The sequence below is a fragment of the Mus pahari genome, chromosome 1 (assembly GCF_900095145.1).
Source record: "Mus pahari chromosome 1, PAHARI_EIJ_v1.1, whole genome shotgun sequence".
In the NCBI taxonomy this organism is placed as follows: domain Eukaryota; kingdom Metazoa; phylum Chordata; class Mammalia; order Rodentia; family Muridae; genus Mus; species Mus pahari.
The window spans coordinates 39,687,602-39,700,640 of record NC_034590.1 but is presented as its reverse complement, the minus strand read 5'-3'; the positions used below and the strand labels follow the sequence as shown (position 1 = coordinate 39,700,640).

Here is a 13,039-nt window from a genome sequence, read left to right as displayed (position 1 = left end):
GGGGATTTCTGAGTTCGAGGCCAGCCTAGTTTACAAAGTTAGTTCCAGGACAGCCAGGGCTATACAGAGAAACCCTGTCTCGAAAAACAAAACAAAACAAAAAAACGTCTCTGTGCTTTGTTTTGAATGAGATTTGCCCATTTTATGCTTTGCCTCCATGTATGTATGGGCACCACATGCATGCTTGGCGCCTGAGGCAATTGGAAGAAGACATCCTTTGGAACTGGAGTTGCAGATGGTGGAGAATCACCTTGTGGATGCTGGGAATCCAGCCTGGGTCACCTGCAAGAGCAGCAAGTGTCCTTAAACACTGAGCTATCGCTACAGCCCAAATATTGGCAATTTGTTTGTTTAGAGACAAACAAATTTATTATGTAGCCCTGACTGGTCCTCTGGCCTCAAACTCACTAAGTCCCCTGCTTCCTGAGTGCTGGGATTAAAGTCAAGTGTTAAAGTGTTGGGAGGCCACTATGTCCTGCCAGCTTCCAGTGATACCCCTGGGCTTTACCTGGAGGAGTCAGTGGAAGGGGCAGCAGCCAGGGTTGGTACGTGTGTGTGTGTGTGTGTGTGTGTGTGTGTGTGTGTGTGTGTGTNGTGTGTGTGTGTGTGTGTGTGTGTGTGTGTGTGTGTGTGTGTGTGTGTGGCAGTTCTCAATCACTGAAACAAGCATTGGCTTTGGGGAACCAGCATTGTCAGTTACTGTTGGGGTGACCAGAGCCTTTCTGACCTCCAGATAAAATGGTGGCAATTGTTCTCTTGCAGGAAGGTGTAGGAAAGGAACCAGCCACGTGGCGGTTCGAACTTAAAAACTCCGCCTCCCTTCTCTTCGGGCCACAAGGAGGAAAGTGGGTCGCTTCACACCCCCAAGGCTCATGGAGAGGCAGGAAGAGCAAGGAGGAGGCGGGGGTGGGGGTGGGGGTACAGAGGAGATTGAGAGGAGAAAGGATGGGCAAGAAAGCGAATCTCCCAGCTGGTGTAGAGCCCCACACGGTGCCTTACTGACGCACATCCAGAGATTCGAGTCCCCTGCACCCGTGTGGGTGACTTTGAAACAGATTCCCGCCTGGCACAGCGCACTCTCCAGCCGCTCACGTGAAATCGATCAAGGCAAAGTCACACCCTACAGCCAGAGCAATTCGGGAAGCTTGACTCTCCCACAAACAAGGTATTGGGCTCCTTCCTCCCCATTCCCTTCCTCTGAAGCTTAGCTTCTCCCTCCGCATCACTGTCCACGTGCAGACTCATAAGGCGCCCACCCCCATCCGGGCGGGTCTCCACCCTAGGGCATTGGATCCTGCGGGTTGTTTACCAGCTGGCCATCTCCCCAGGCCCTGCGCGGTGCCGCCACCTGCCGGCGGGAGACTGAACTGCATCCGCGGGTGCGGGCCAGCAGCTGCGGGCTGATGACCCAACGCCGCAGGCATCCGAGGATAACCTTTCCCCTTTCTTTCCAAGACCAAATAAGGGGGCTCTTCCCTCTGTGAGCTGTGCCTGTGGCGGTTAGGCCAAGGGGCGTGGAAAGGAGGATCCCAGAACGAGGCTGACAGTCAGCTAAACAACCCACTACATTGTTCCCCGCCCCACATGGCCTCCTCCCTGCTCCCCCGCAGTCCCCACATGCAGCAGCAGACTAGTGGGTAGAACTGCCGGGATATGGAGACATCCTGAACCCCAGCAGCAGCAGTTCCAGAGCCCCGCCCCCAACCTCAGGCATGAAGAGCAGGGTGCCTGCAGTAGCTTGCTCCTGGGTGTTGCCCAAGCTCTGGACCCTCCGAGCCTGGGGGTCAGTAGGGCTAAGAGCCGCCTCAGACCTTGGGGAGGGGCGAGAGAGATGACACTTGTAGAGGAGCTAGACAGGACTGTCAGGCCTCTGAACCCTGGCATCACCCACACGGAGGGAGTCACAGTGGCTGACAGTGTTCAGTAACCACAGAAACCAAGATTTGACCTATATTTTCAAACATGGCCTCAACTCTAGCTTCCCCTCCTTGAAATCGTAGTTGAAAGCGTCTGACTTGACTTGCTATGAATGTTCCTCTTGCTTTAGATTCCAGAATGCCACCCAGAAGGCAAATCAAGAAACCTCACTGGATGGTTTGTGGATAACTTGGGAGGGTCCCGACGGGTTCCAGGAAGCAGGCAGAGACTCTCCTCGTTCACTACCTCCTACCAATCACGGTGTCCTGTCCAAAGCTCGCTAACACTCCCAGGGGTTGTTGTGCTTTTTGACTGTGTGCACTTGGGGTGTTTTGAGTCATGAAACGGAGGGGAACAAACCGACACTTTGGTCAGGATGGCAGAATGCTTATAGCCTGTCCATTCTGAGCCTTGATTGAGCGCTCCCTGGGTGCTAACCACTGTTCTGAATATCCCACATCATTACCATCTGCAGGTACCTCTGCTACAGGGAAGGACCATGCCTTCAGAAAGCACAGCTTTCCTCTTACCACCCAGCCAGGTCACTAACTGGATTCAGGCTCAGGCCTTGGGGTTCCGGAGGGTGTATATACCCTTGATCCAGACACTAAACGTTCAATAATAGGGATTTGATTAGTTTACAGCACGCCCATGTAATGGAATCATCTTTGGCTGTTTAAATGGGACATAGACTAGGAATAATTGTCAGGGGGCAAATATCCACGACACACTGTTAAATGGACACAGTGTGGAGCCAACCGCGTGTATAACTGGATCTTGTCCTGTGGCTGTTCAGAGGGGACACGTGGCAGCACTAAGCTGTGGTCCTTGGTGGGTGGCGGAACTTTAGGTGGCTAAATTTTACAGGGAAGCTTTCTTTCTTCATTGCTGAGCCCTTTGTGGTCCACTGTCAAGGCCGTGAATAAATCCCCCACAAAGTCTTCCCTGATCCCCCGAATTGGACGCTAACGATCCCCATGTCCCTCTGGTGTGGGAACTTGTGTGGGATGGTTTCTTAGCTACATAAGCTCACGGCTACATTGCCAGCTGAACTGATGACTTTGGAAGGGAGACACGAGCGGTTTCTCTGGTTTCCACGTTTCCTTTGTATCCACTGTGGGATTCAAATATTTACCTATAGTTTGGCATCACCCAGTGCTGATGGGAAGACCCACTGAAGAATTGATTCCATAATTGGTTGTTTGACGTTGACCTTCTTTTAGTTCAATAAGTTCCTAAGGACAGAGAAATGCTTTTCCCAATCAGCTCCATGTCCTGACACTAGGTCTGCCATTGCACACAGCTGGTACTCCATATAGGTTTACTATGCAAATGAGCATAGCCCTGCTTCTTAGAGAAAGCAAAATGGGAGTGTCCTGTGTCCAGATGTGCTATCAAATAATTAAGAATCTCTACAAGACAGAGACTCTTAGTAGGAACTGGTTCTGGCTAACGGGGCAGAAAGGGACAGTTTGGAACTGACAAGAAGGCAGAAGAGGCCTTAAAAACTGGGCAGGAAACAGAGGAAGTCAAGCTGAAGGAAGACCTAGTCAGTGATACCAGGAAATAGCAGCTGGTTCCAGCACCCCTGAGCACTGCTCCCTGCTCCCACAGATGTTGCCAGTGTGGCCAGGTGCTGCTGCAGTGACAGATCCTGGCCTGTCGCTGCCTTTTGGATCATTTACCTGAGACTCCTGGTGTCCAGTGAAATCAGCTGGCTAAAACCAGAGCCATGTACCTAGTGATATACTGGCCAGCACTTAATCTGCATGCCAACAGGAAAAGCCCTGTATCCTAGCATCTACTGCCCTTGCTGAAAACATCCCTGCCACGGCTGATTTTCATCTGTCAATCACTTAGCCACCAGCTCAAGAGACTCCTGAGACTTGTGAGGTTGGTGCCCGTGGACTGATGAGTCAGTCATTTTCTAGTGTCTCCCTGGGTAGGGCATGCCAGCCAACCCCCTCCAGAGAAAACACATGTCCCCATCTCAACACAATGCTGACACCATGGCAGAGAGGCTAGGCAGGACATAGGTCAATATGCTGTGACAGGCGCATTCAGAACCCAAAGGAAGGTCAAATGTAGAATCCCAGAGCGTGCAGCATGAAGCTGGGAGAAGAGTCTGGAGGCAGAGGTGGATGACAGGAGAAATGTTTAGATCTGTACCAATCAGACCTCAGGCAGAGTCTCTCTTGTACGTATTACAAACAACCTGCCAAGGACAGAAGGCGAGAGCCTGCTCTGAGTTTGTTGTAGGCGGTCATAGAAGGCCCTCCTGCCTTCTCCAAGAGGGGCTGACCTCTTGCACTTGGTCTCAGAAATAGTCACATTCTGGGTATGGCGCTGTCCAGAATTTCCTGCGTGTCCGAGGCAGGACTCCCACAGATCACTAGTGGGCAAGTCGCCTGGGGTTTGAAGCCAGCCAGCATGCATGCTGAAGGCATTGGTGTTGATCATGAAGCCATCCTGACTTGGCCCATCAGTAGCCACTTGTGGTTGTCTTTGAATGAACCACAAGGCATGCCCACAGTTTGGAAAATAGAGACTCTGAGGCTTAGATTAAAGACTCTGTAGGGACGGCATGGTCAGGCTGACCTACCCTGGTATCCTGGGTCCATCCTTGCCAGCTTCCTCCCATGTGGAGATACATGTGGTCATGCCCAATCCTGGGTAGCAGGGCTGCGTGAGCTAAGATGTGTGGTAGATGTCTGTTAATGCATGCACTCTTATGGGATAGTCTACTCAAGGTGGAATCAGTATAGAAACCACTTATTCTGATAGAGTTTAAAATCATCTTTTATATATCATTTATGGATGATCACTATCAGTTGTGAAGTTGCTGGGAACTTTTCCTGCTTAAACCTCACTCAGCTGAATGACAGATTGCTCCTAGTTACAGAAACAAGCTTAGCCAATTGGCGTATTGGCTCCCATGGCTCCCCTGGGACATGGTCTGTGTTGTCTTCTCACAGTTTACTGGCCTGGCTGAGAGGAGGAAGTCACCTGGCCAGCTCTTAGCATACGGGCAACCTGGGAAAGATCTAGTGACCCTGGAACTTCCCGGGAGTCCTGCTGGGGGCATCCAGAGGACCCTTGCCTGGGAAGGTAGGAATGGGACACTAAACGTGGCTTAAGTATTTGGAAGTAAAAATAAATGACCCAGGAGAAAAATGTGCCCATAGGACCATATTACCCTGGACCCTGTTGTCAGCCAACAGGGAAAAACTTAAAAGCAGTGGGTGGGTGAACGGGAAAAAAATGGAGGTTACCAGAAACGTTGGAAATGAGGAAGTTCATGCCAGTACCCAGTCCTCTGGATTCCCCACAGTGGGCTGCCTTGTGGGTGATGGATCCATTGGGGGAGCTCCGGTTTAACTCCCAGTTGCAGGGTTCCTTTTTTTTTCTGAGACAGGGTTTCTCTGTATAGCCCTGGCTGTCCTGGAACTCACTCTGTAGTCCAGGCTGACCTCGAACTCAGAAATCCGCCTGCCTCTGCCTCCTGAGTGCTGGGATTAAAGGCGTGTGCCACCATGCCTGGCTCAGGAAGGAGATTTGACTTCTCTGCCACCTCCACCACAGGACCCTCCCTGTCCCTTCCAGAGCTACACAGAGCCCCTGGGGGTATGCTTTCCCTCATGAAGAGGTCTTCATAGCCTGGGAGAGGGCAGCTCAGCTGATAAAGAACTCGCCATAAAGTCCTGACCACCTGAGTTTGATCCCTGGTGGCCACGGCAAGGTGGAAGAAAAGGAACTAAGTCTTTTGACTCAGGCCATGGCAGAAGTGAATCTGATGGTGCTGATGATGATAATGAAGATGGAGAAGAAGGAGGAGGAGGAGGAGGAGGAGGAGGAGGAGGAGGAGGAGGAGGAGAAGGAGGAGGAGAAGGAGGAGGAGGAGGAGGAGGAGGAGGAGGAGGAGGAGGTGAAAGAGGAGGAGGAGGAGAAGAAGGAGGAGGAGGAGGAGGAGGAGGAGGAGGAGGAGGAGGAGGAGAAGGAGGAGGAGGAGGAGGAGGAGGAGGAGGAGGAGGAGGAGGAGGAGGAGGAAGAGAAGGAGGAGAAGAAGAAGAACAACAACAACAACAACAATAACAATAATGAATAGATTTTTTTTTAATAAATTGGTCTTTATTACTCATTGCAGTATCTACTTGAGGTCTTTTATTTTAAAAAAATATATGTATGTATTCAATTTTAAACACACAAAGAGAGCCTAGTACAGTGAATGCTTATGTACACACCGTGGAAGACACTGTCTGCAGTTACGCTCTAATGACAGCATCATCAGACCATCTTTGCACCGACCTGGTCTGGTCCAGTCACACGATGAGCCTTATTATTGTCTCTTTTTTTAACAGATGACAGAGTTAGACTCAGAGAAGTGACTTGGCCACAGACACAGGGCAGCTGATGGCTTCCCCCCGGAAGGTCTGATGGAGGGTACACTCAGGGATGGACAGAGTTTAAGCAGAAGCCACAGTGGGTGGCCTAACTAGGCTTCCATTGCTGTGATCAAACACAGACCAAAAGCAGCGTGGGGCTGAAAGGGCTTATTTCATTTTACAGCTTACAGTCTATCACTACATAAAGTCAGGCAGAAACTCAAGGCAGGAACCTAGAGCTGGAAACAGAAGCAGAGAAGGAGGAAGGCTGTTCACTGGCTGGCTCAGCTGACTTTTTTAGATGACCCAGGACCACCTGCCCAGAGGAAGCACTGACCCAGTGAGCTAGGCCCTTAATCAAGAAAATGCCCCACAGACGTGCCTACAGGAAAGAGACACCGGTGTCTTAACAGGTCCTCCGTGTGAGCCACGCTTCTCGACTTTGCTCTGAGTCACAGGCTTGATTGTCAGGGTCTAGAGACAAGCCCCGAGAAACCAGAAGGAGGTTCACCCCCACCAGGAAGTATGAAATTGAAAGGGATGGGCTCCTTCAATTGAAGGGATGGGGTGTTCTGTCTGTCACTCTAGATTTCATCCACTCAGTTTATTGAGCAACTATTCATTTCCAGCTCTGGGAACACAAAGGTGAGTGAACCAACCTACCTCAGACTACCAGGGCTGTCCAGGAGGAGAGCTCTGCCTTTCCAGTCACTGACTGGTGGGAGTCTTCGTTTCCTCCCCTGTAGAAATGGCACTACTCTTTACCATTAGTGATTAATCCTGCAATCTGAATTTTACCCTCATTTTAAAAAAAATTGGGTGAAATACTAGCCCTCCACACCAAGACTATTGTGAAGACCAAGCAAGATGGCCAAGACCCGCTTGCCTCTCCCCAGACCCCCACAAGGCCACATTCTAAATCTCAAATAGGCCAAGGCATCAACTTATGGGAAGAGTCACTGAGTCAACCCATGTGACCAAGGCCAGTCTTGGTACGGCAGGTACTGTCCCGGTGGATGCCCGGATTACAGGCACATCGTCTGTAAGAAAGCAAAGCTGCCCAGAGTGGGCTAGACTTCCCATTGTCTGTTGGCTGAAGCCCTGCCGGGTGCCACTGAAATTGGCAAGCACACATGGACAAACACTTGCCTGTCCCACTACACTGCATTTTGCTCAAATGGGTTCTTGGGGGGATTAAGAAGTGATTGATTTCCCCCATGCCTTGGTGCAAGTCTTCATCATGGACTGTTAGAGCCCAAGTGTTCCCAGTCCCGCAGATACCTTGCCTGCTGGCAAGAGCATTGCCCACAGCCTCTGTCACTCCACCTGATCTACATTAATTTGCTCTGTGCTGTTACATGCATATTACAAAGCTTCATCATTTTATGTGGCAGGAAGTGTTTTCTATATTAATGAGCCCGAGTCAGAGGAGAAGACTCTCTGAGGTTTTGTTCTTCCAGAGCGCTAGGCTGTCCGCGTCTCATTACCCGGAGAAGCCTCCTGCCTCGCTGCCGCTCCCATGTTATTAAAAACCAACTCGTTCCCTTGTATCCGTGTGCGGCTAAGTACTCAGACCACATGCGAGAAATTAGACCAGGATTGAGACTGGAATTGGGGGACGGGTTGGAGAGGGGGGGACGTCTGCCAGTTCCATTTGGCGAAAGCCAGGTGGAAAGACAGAGGCAGCCAGAAACCCTGGCGGGCCTGGGAAGTGTTCACACACCGTCGTGTGGAGTTGTTTAAAATCTCATCCTTCAGGGTCACGTTCCCTATTCAGCTGCTACCGGAGGTTTGAGATATTTGTGGACGTGAGTCTATGGCGCTGGCTGTTGGTATGTGGATCCTCCCTGAGAGAGATCACAGGGATCGGGGGATGCAGATAGATTGGGCCACACGTGACTCTCTCGGAATAGGGTCTTGGCTGGGTGACTTATACTACAGATAAGAGGCTGACTCATCGGAAAGGAAAAAAAAAAAAAGTTTAAAGCAGTTTTTTCTCAACCTCCCTAATGCCTTGACCCTCTAATACAGTTCCTTGGGTCGTGGTGATTCCCCCAAACACAAAATTATTTTGTTGCTACTTCATAACTATGACTCTACTACTGTTCTGAGTCTCGGCATAAACACCTGATATGCAGGATCACTGAGATGTAAACCCTGAGGGGTCGGAGTCCATTGGGTTGAGAACTGCTGCTTTCACAGCTCTGCCTGGTGTCAACTCCAGAGTTACCCGGGACAGTTTTGAAGCCCTCCCTCCCCCCCTCCCCCCGCCATTGTGCTCTGGCCGATGAATTCATGGGAGCCCCTGGCTCAGGTTAGCTGAAGAAAAAGGAAGCACATCTTCCTAACCCACCGCATGGTGAAACGTGGGAGTCTGAAAGGAATCCTGCAGAGACCGGAGATATTAGAATCTTCAAGGAGGGAAGCGTGGGGACCACACCTGTGACGCCAGCATTCAGGAGATGGAGGCAGGAGACTCATGATCTCAAGACCACCCCTGCCTGCATAGTAAGACTAAAAAAAACGAACTAACTAAATAACCAAATAGAAATTAACAACAACAGAACAAGAAACTGAAGGGCCATCCACCAGTGGCCTATGTGGCCACTGATGAAAGCAGACAGAAGAACAGATTCTAAGGAGACAAAGGGGGTGTCTGTGGAGAGGCGATAAATGTTAGAGCTGTAGCCAGTTTCCCAAAGGTTCCTGCTAGAGGAAGGGGTATGAGAAGAAACAGATCCAAGGGTGCAAGACAGTCAGCGAGCAAGGTGTGAGCTCCGTGTTGGGAGCTCTGTTACTAGTGCTGTTACTAGTGCGTCACCGCTATTATAATGACGCTTGCAGTGCGACACAGTGTGTCCTCAAACGTGCAGCAATCCTCCTGCCTCAGCCTCCTTAGTGCTGAGATGACAGATCTGTGCTACCACAGCTCACGTTTTATTGTACATTTCAAAATACCTAGGAGAGAAGTTTTCGAGCGCACACGTCACAAATCACAAATGTGTGTGGTGACAGGTTGGATGAACGTAGGATGTAAATACGTGTTGATACATCAAATTGTACCCCATTGATACACAGCACAATTATACGTCAGCTAATTTTTAAATATCTATTTATAATCTGTTTGTGTGTGTGTGTGTGTGTGTGTGTGTGTGCGCGCGCGCTTGCTGCATGTGTGCAGGTATGCCCGGAGAGCTATAGAGATTGTTGGAACCCTGGGAGCTGTGGATACAGGTGGCTGTGAGCTGCCTGGTATAGGTGCTGGGATTTGAACTTGAGTCCTCTGGAAGAGCATGGAGTGCTCTTAACCTCTGAGTCATCTCTCCAACCCTCGGTTAAATTTCTAAAACAGTTTTTGTTCTGTTTGATATCAGGAGTCTGCCTTGATTGCTCTCCACTGTGGTTTCCTAGGCAGGGTCTGTCAAGTGATTTCGCTGATCCAGCTAGAATAAATAACAGGAAGTCCCCGGTATCTGCCAGTGTCCCCGCCCCAGAGCTGGAGTGACAGCTAGACCACTGCTAAGCCTAGATTTTTAAAAAAGATTTGTCTGTTTGTTTATTTATTTATTTGAGTGTTCTATTTGCATGTATGCCTGATGCCAGAAGAGGGCATCAGGTCCCATTACATATGGTTGTGAGCCACCATGTGGTTGCTGGGAATTGAACTCAGGACCTCTGGAAGAGCAGCCAGTATTCTTAACTGCCAAATCATCTCTACACCCCCCCCCAATTTTTTTTAAAGCTGTATGTGTTAGAGATCAAATTAAGGCCCGTATGTTTTTAAAGCAAACACTTTACTGGCTGGGCCATCTCCCCAGACCCTTATTTTAAAAGGAAACACCCCAAATGTTTGCCTTCTTGGCACTAAGAAGAGCTTTATGTTTGCAGGAGGTGGAGGTAAAGAACATTTTTGGGCTGGTGTCACTTGATGTCTTGGCAAATCACCCCCAAACAAGCACGGATAGATCTATTGATGCAGATGTTTAAACATCAGCCCATAATGCATTTTTTTTCTGTCCTAAATTGTTTATTTGGGCATGGATTGTCAAGCATTGCATGTAATAGCATGTTTCAGCAGTAAAGGTAGAGTTGACTGCATTGTGAGAACAGCCCACCAATAGCATGGTGAACTTGGGGCCCTTTCCAAAGCCATGCCTCTGCAGCCCGCAGATGTCAGCCCCACCTCCGTGGCACGCAGATGTCAGCCCATGCATCTCTCCGTGCTCATGGACAGGTTTGGTGAACCACTAGGTGTCAGGATTTCTTCTGATAGATTTATGGAACGAATCAATGAGGACACGCTCAAAACATTTATATGTGGAGTCATATATGTAAGAATTCAGGACTCTCAAAACCCCACAGTGATGTCCAGCTCTCTCCTCAGTAAGGCTTTGGGCAAACTTCAGCTGGTCAATACCATGATGGTCGGGCTTGCAGTACGTTGCACCCTTAGGAAGGGTCTTTATGGCCACTGGGCAGATATGAGTCCTGTATGTGAGTCCTGTATATGAGTCCTGTATGTGAGTCCTGTATGAGTCCTGTATATGAGTCCTGTATATGACATAACCTTGCTTAGTCTTGGATTCTTTGCAGCCCTTCAAACTTTATCAGGCCAGGTGGGGGAGGAAGCCCTGTGCAGCCCACCGTGGGTCCTCAGAAGAAAGTGCACACATCAGACTGCTTCTTCTCCCACAGTTCCTGGATGTATTTGTGTGCATCAAGCTTGGCTCACTGATGACTGCCACCAGAGCTGTGTAATGTATGTTGATCATAGTGACCCTCCCTCCGTTTCTTTCTCCCACTCCTCCTCTTCTTTCTAACAAATACTTCCTGCTACAGGGAGTTTTGATGCACTTTGTTTAATTAGAGTTGTTTTTGTGAGCATGGGTGTGTGTGATTGTTTATTGGCACAACAGTACTTGATTATGATTCCCCCAACCCACCCACCCACACCAGCCATTGGTCCCTCATGGAAGGATGAGGGTCTTATGGTCCCCTCCATATCCATAATGGAATGTTAGCAGACTCAGTCTTCTGCAGGTAGCAATAGCTGCTGAAAGTTTACACGTTTGAAGGTCTGTCATGGTTTGAAAAGGCTTGGCACAGAAAGTGGCACTATTTGGAGGTGTGGCCTGGTTGGAGTAGATGTGGCCTTGTTGGAGTAGGTGTATCACTGTGGGTATGGGCTTTAAGACCCTTATCTTAGCTGCCTGGAAGTCTTCCACTAGCAGCCTTCAGATGAAGATATAGAACTCTCAGCTCTGCCTGCACCGTGCTTGCCTGGATGCTGCCATGCTCCTGCCTTGATGATACTGGACTGAAACTCTGAACCTGTAAGCCAGCCCCAGTTAATGTTGTCTTTTATAAGAGTTTGGTCATGGTATCTGTTCACAGCAGTAAAACCCTAACTAAGGCAGGGCATGTCTTGTCTAGAAGATATGATCAGTTGCCTTAAAGAGTGTCTTAAAACAAATCACTTAAAAATCACTCCAGTAGCCAGGTGGTGCACGCCTTTAATCCCAGCACTTAGGAGGCAGAGGCAGGCAGATTTCTGAGTTCAAGGCCAGCCTGGTCTACAAAGTGAGTTCCATGACAGCCAGGGCTACACAGAGAAACCCTGTCTCAAAAAACCAAAAACCAAAAAACAAAAACAAAAAAACAAAAAAACAAAAGAAAACAAAAACAAAACAAAACAAAAGAAAACAAAAACCACAAACACTCCAGCATCTCAATCTCAGACTGGAGAGATGGCTCAGGGGTTAAGAGCACTGACTGCTCTTTCAGGGGTCCTGAGTTCAGTTCTCTAGGACCACATGGTGGCTCACTTCCATCTGTAATGGGATCCGATGCCCTCTTCTGGTGTGTAGAAAACAGAGCACTCACATGCATAAAATACATGAATAAATAACTCTTTAAAAAAAAAAAAACAAAAACAAAAAACAAAAGCCAGCATCTCCTACTTTTTAAAAACACACCGCTGAAATCTCACAGGATCCCTGCACTGGGGAAGGCTCCAGCTGCCCTTGTAGCTGGAACACATTCTGTGGCCACCTAATCTCCAGCCAGTGTGGCTGTCACAGGTCATTCCATGGGCCCCCTTGTTTTATGGAAGAAGTCATTTTCTCTAAATCAGCCCTTTAACAAACCTAGGAGTAAGTGAAAGCTACTCACATATATGTGGCGCCCAGTGCCTCCAGGAGGTACATTCAAGCTTGCATCCCTTGATACAATACCCTTCTCCCCCAAGGTAGATGCGGGGGCGAGGAGCTTTCCCCTGGATAATATGTTTCCTAAGGAGGGATCCAGGCCACCTGCGGCACCCAACTGTTGTTTGTTTTCGGAGAAATATTAATAATAAAGCTAATATTTATTGAGCACGTACTCCGTGCCTGGCAACTCTCCAAGCTTCTTCCATGAATTAACCTATGTAATTTTCACAGCGAAGACAGTCATTGCTATTTTTCTAGATGAAAAAAAGCAGGAGCCCGACCCAGCGTCTCTCCGTAGGAAGTGGCAGAGGCTAGGAGTCAAAGGAACTCCGTGGGGCCCAGCTGGGAGCGTAGCTAACCACGCAGCAGTCCTGCTCCTGTGTGGGTTTCCATAAGCAGCTTTGGTAGGTTTATCCTGCGGAATGGGCTGGACCGCAGTACAACAGAACCCCTCAACTCTCAATGGATACACACAGCAGGCTTTTATATCTGCCTTACGTCACGAGATGACCGAGGGCTAGCTGGGGTCAT

General features: G+C 49.2%; 1 pseudogene; it reads right to left on the bottom strand.

The window, feature by feature from the left end:
- Positions 1-1,630: 1,630 nt before the first annotated feature.
- On the bottom strand, positions 1,631-13,039 carry LOC110317049 (annotated as a pseudogene).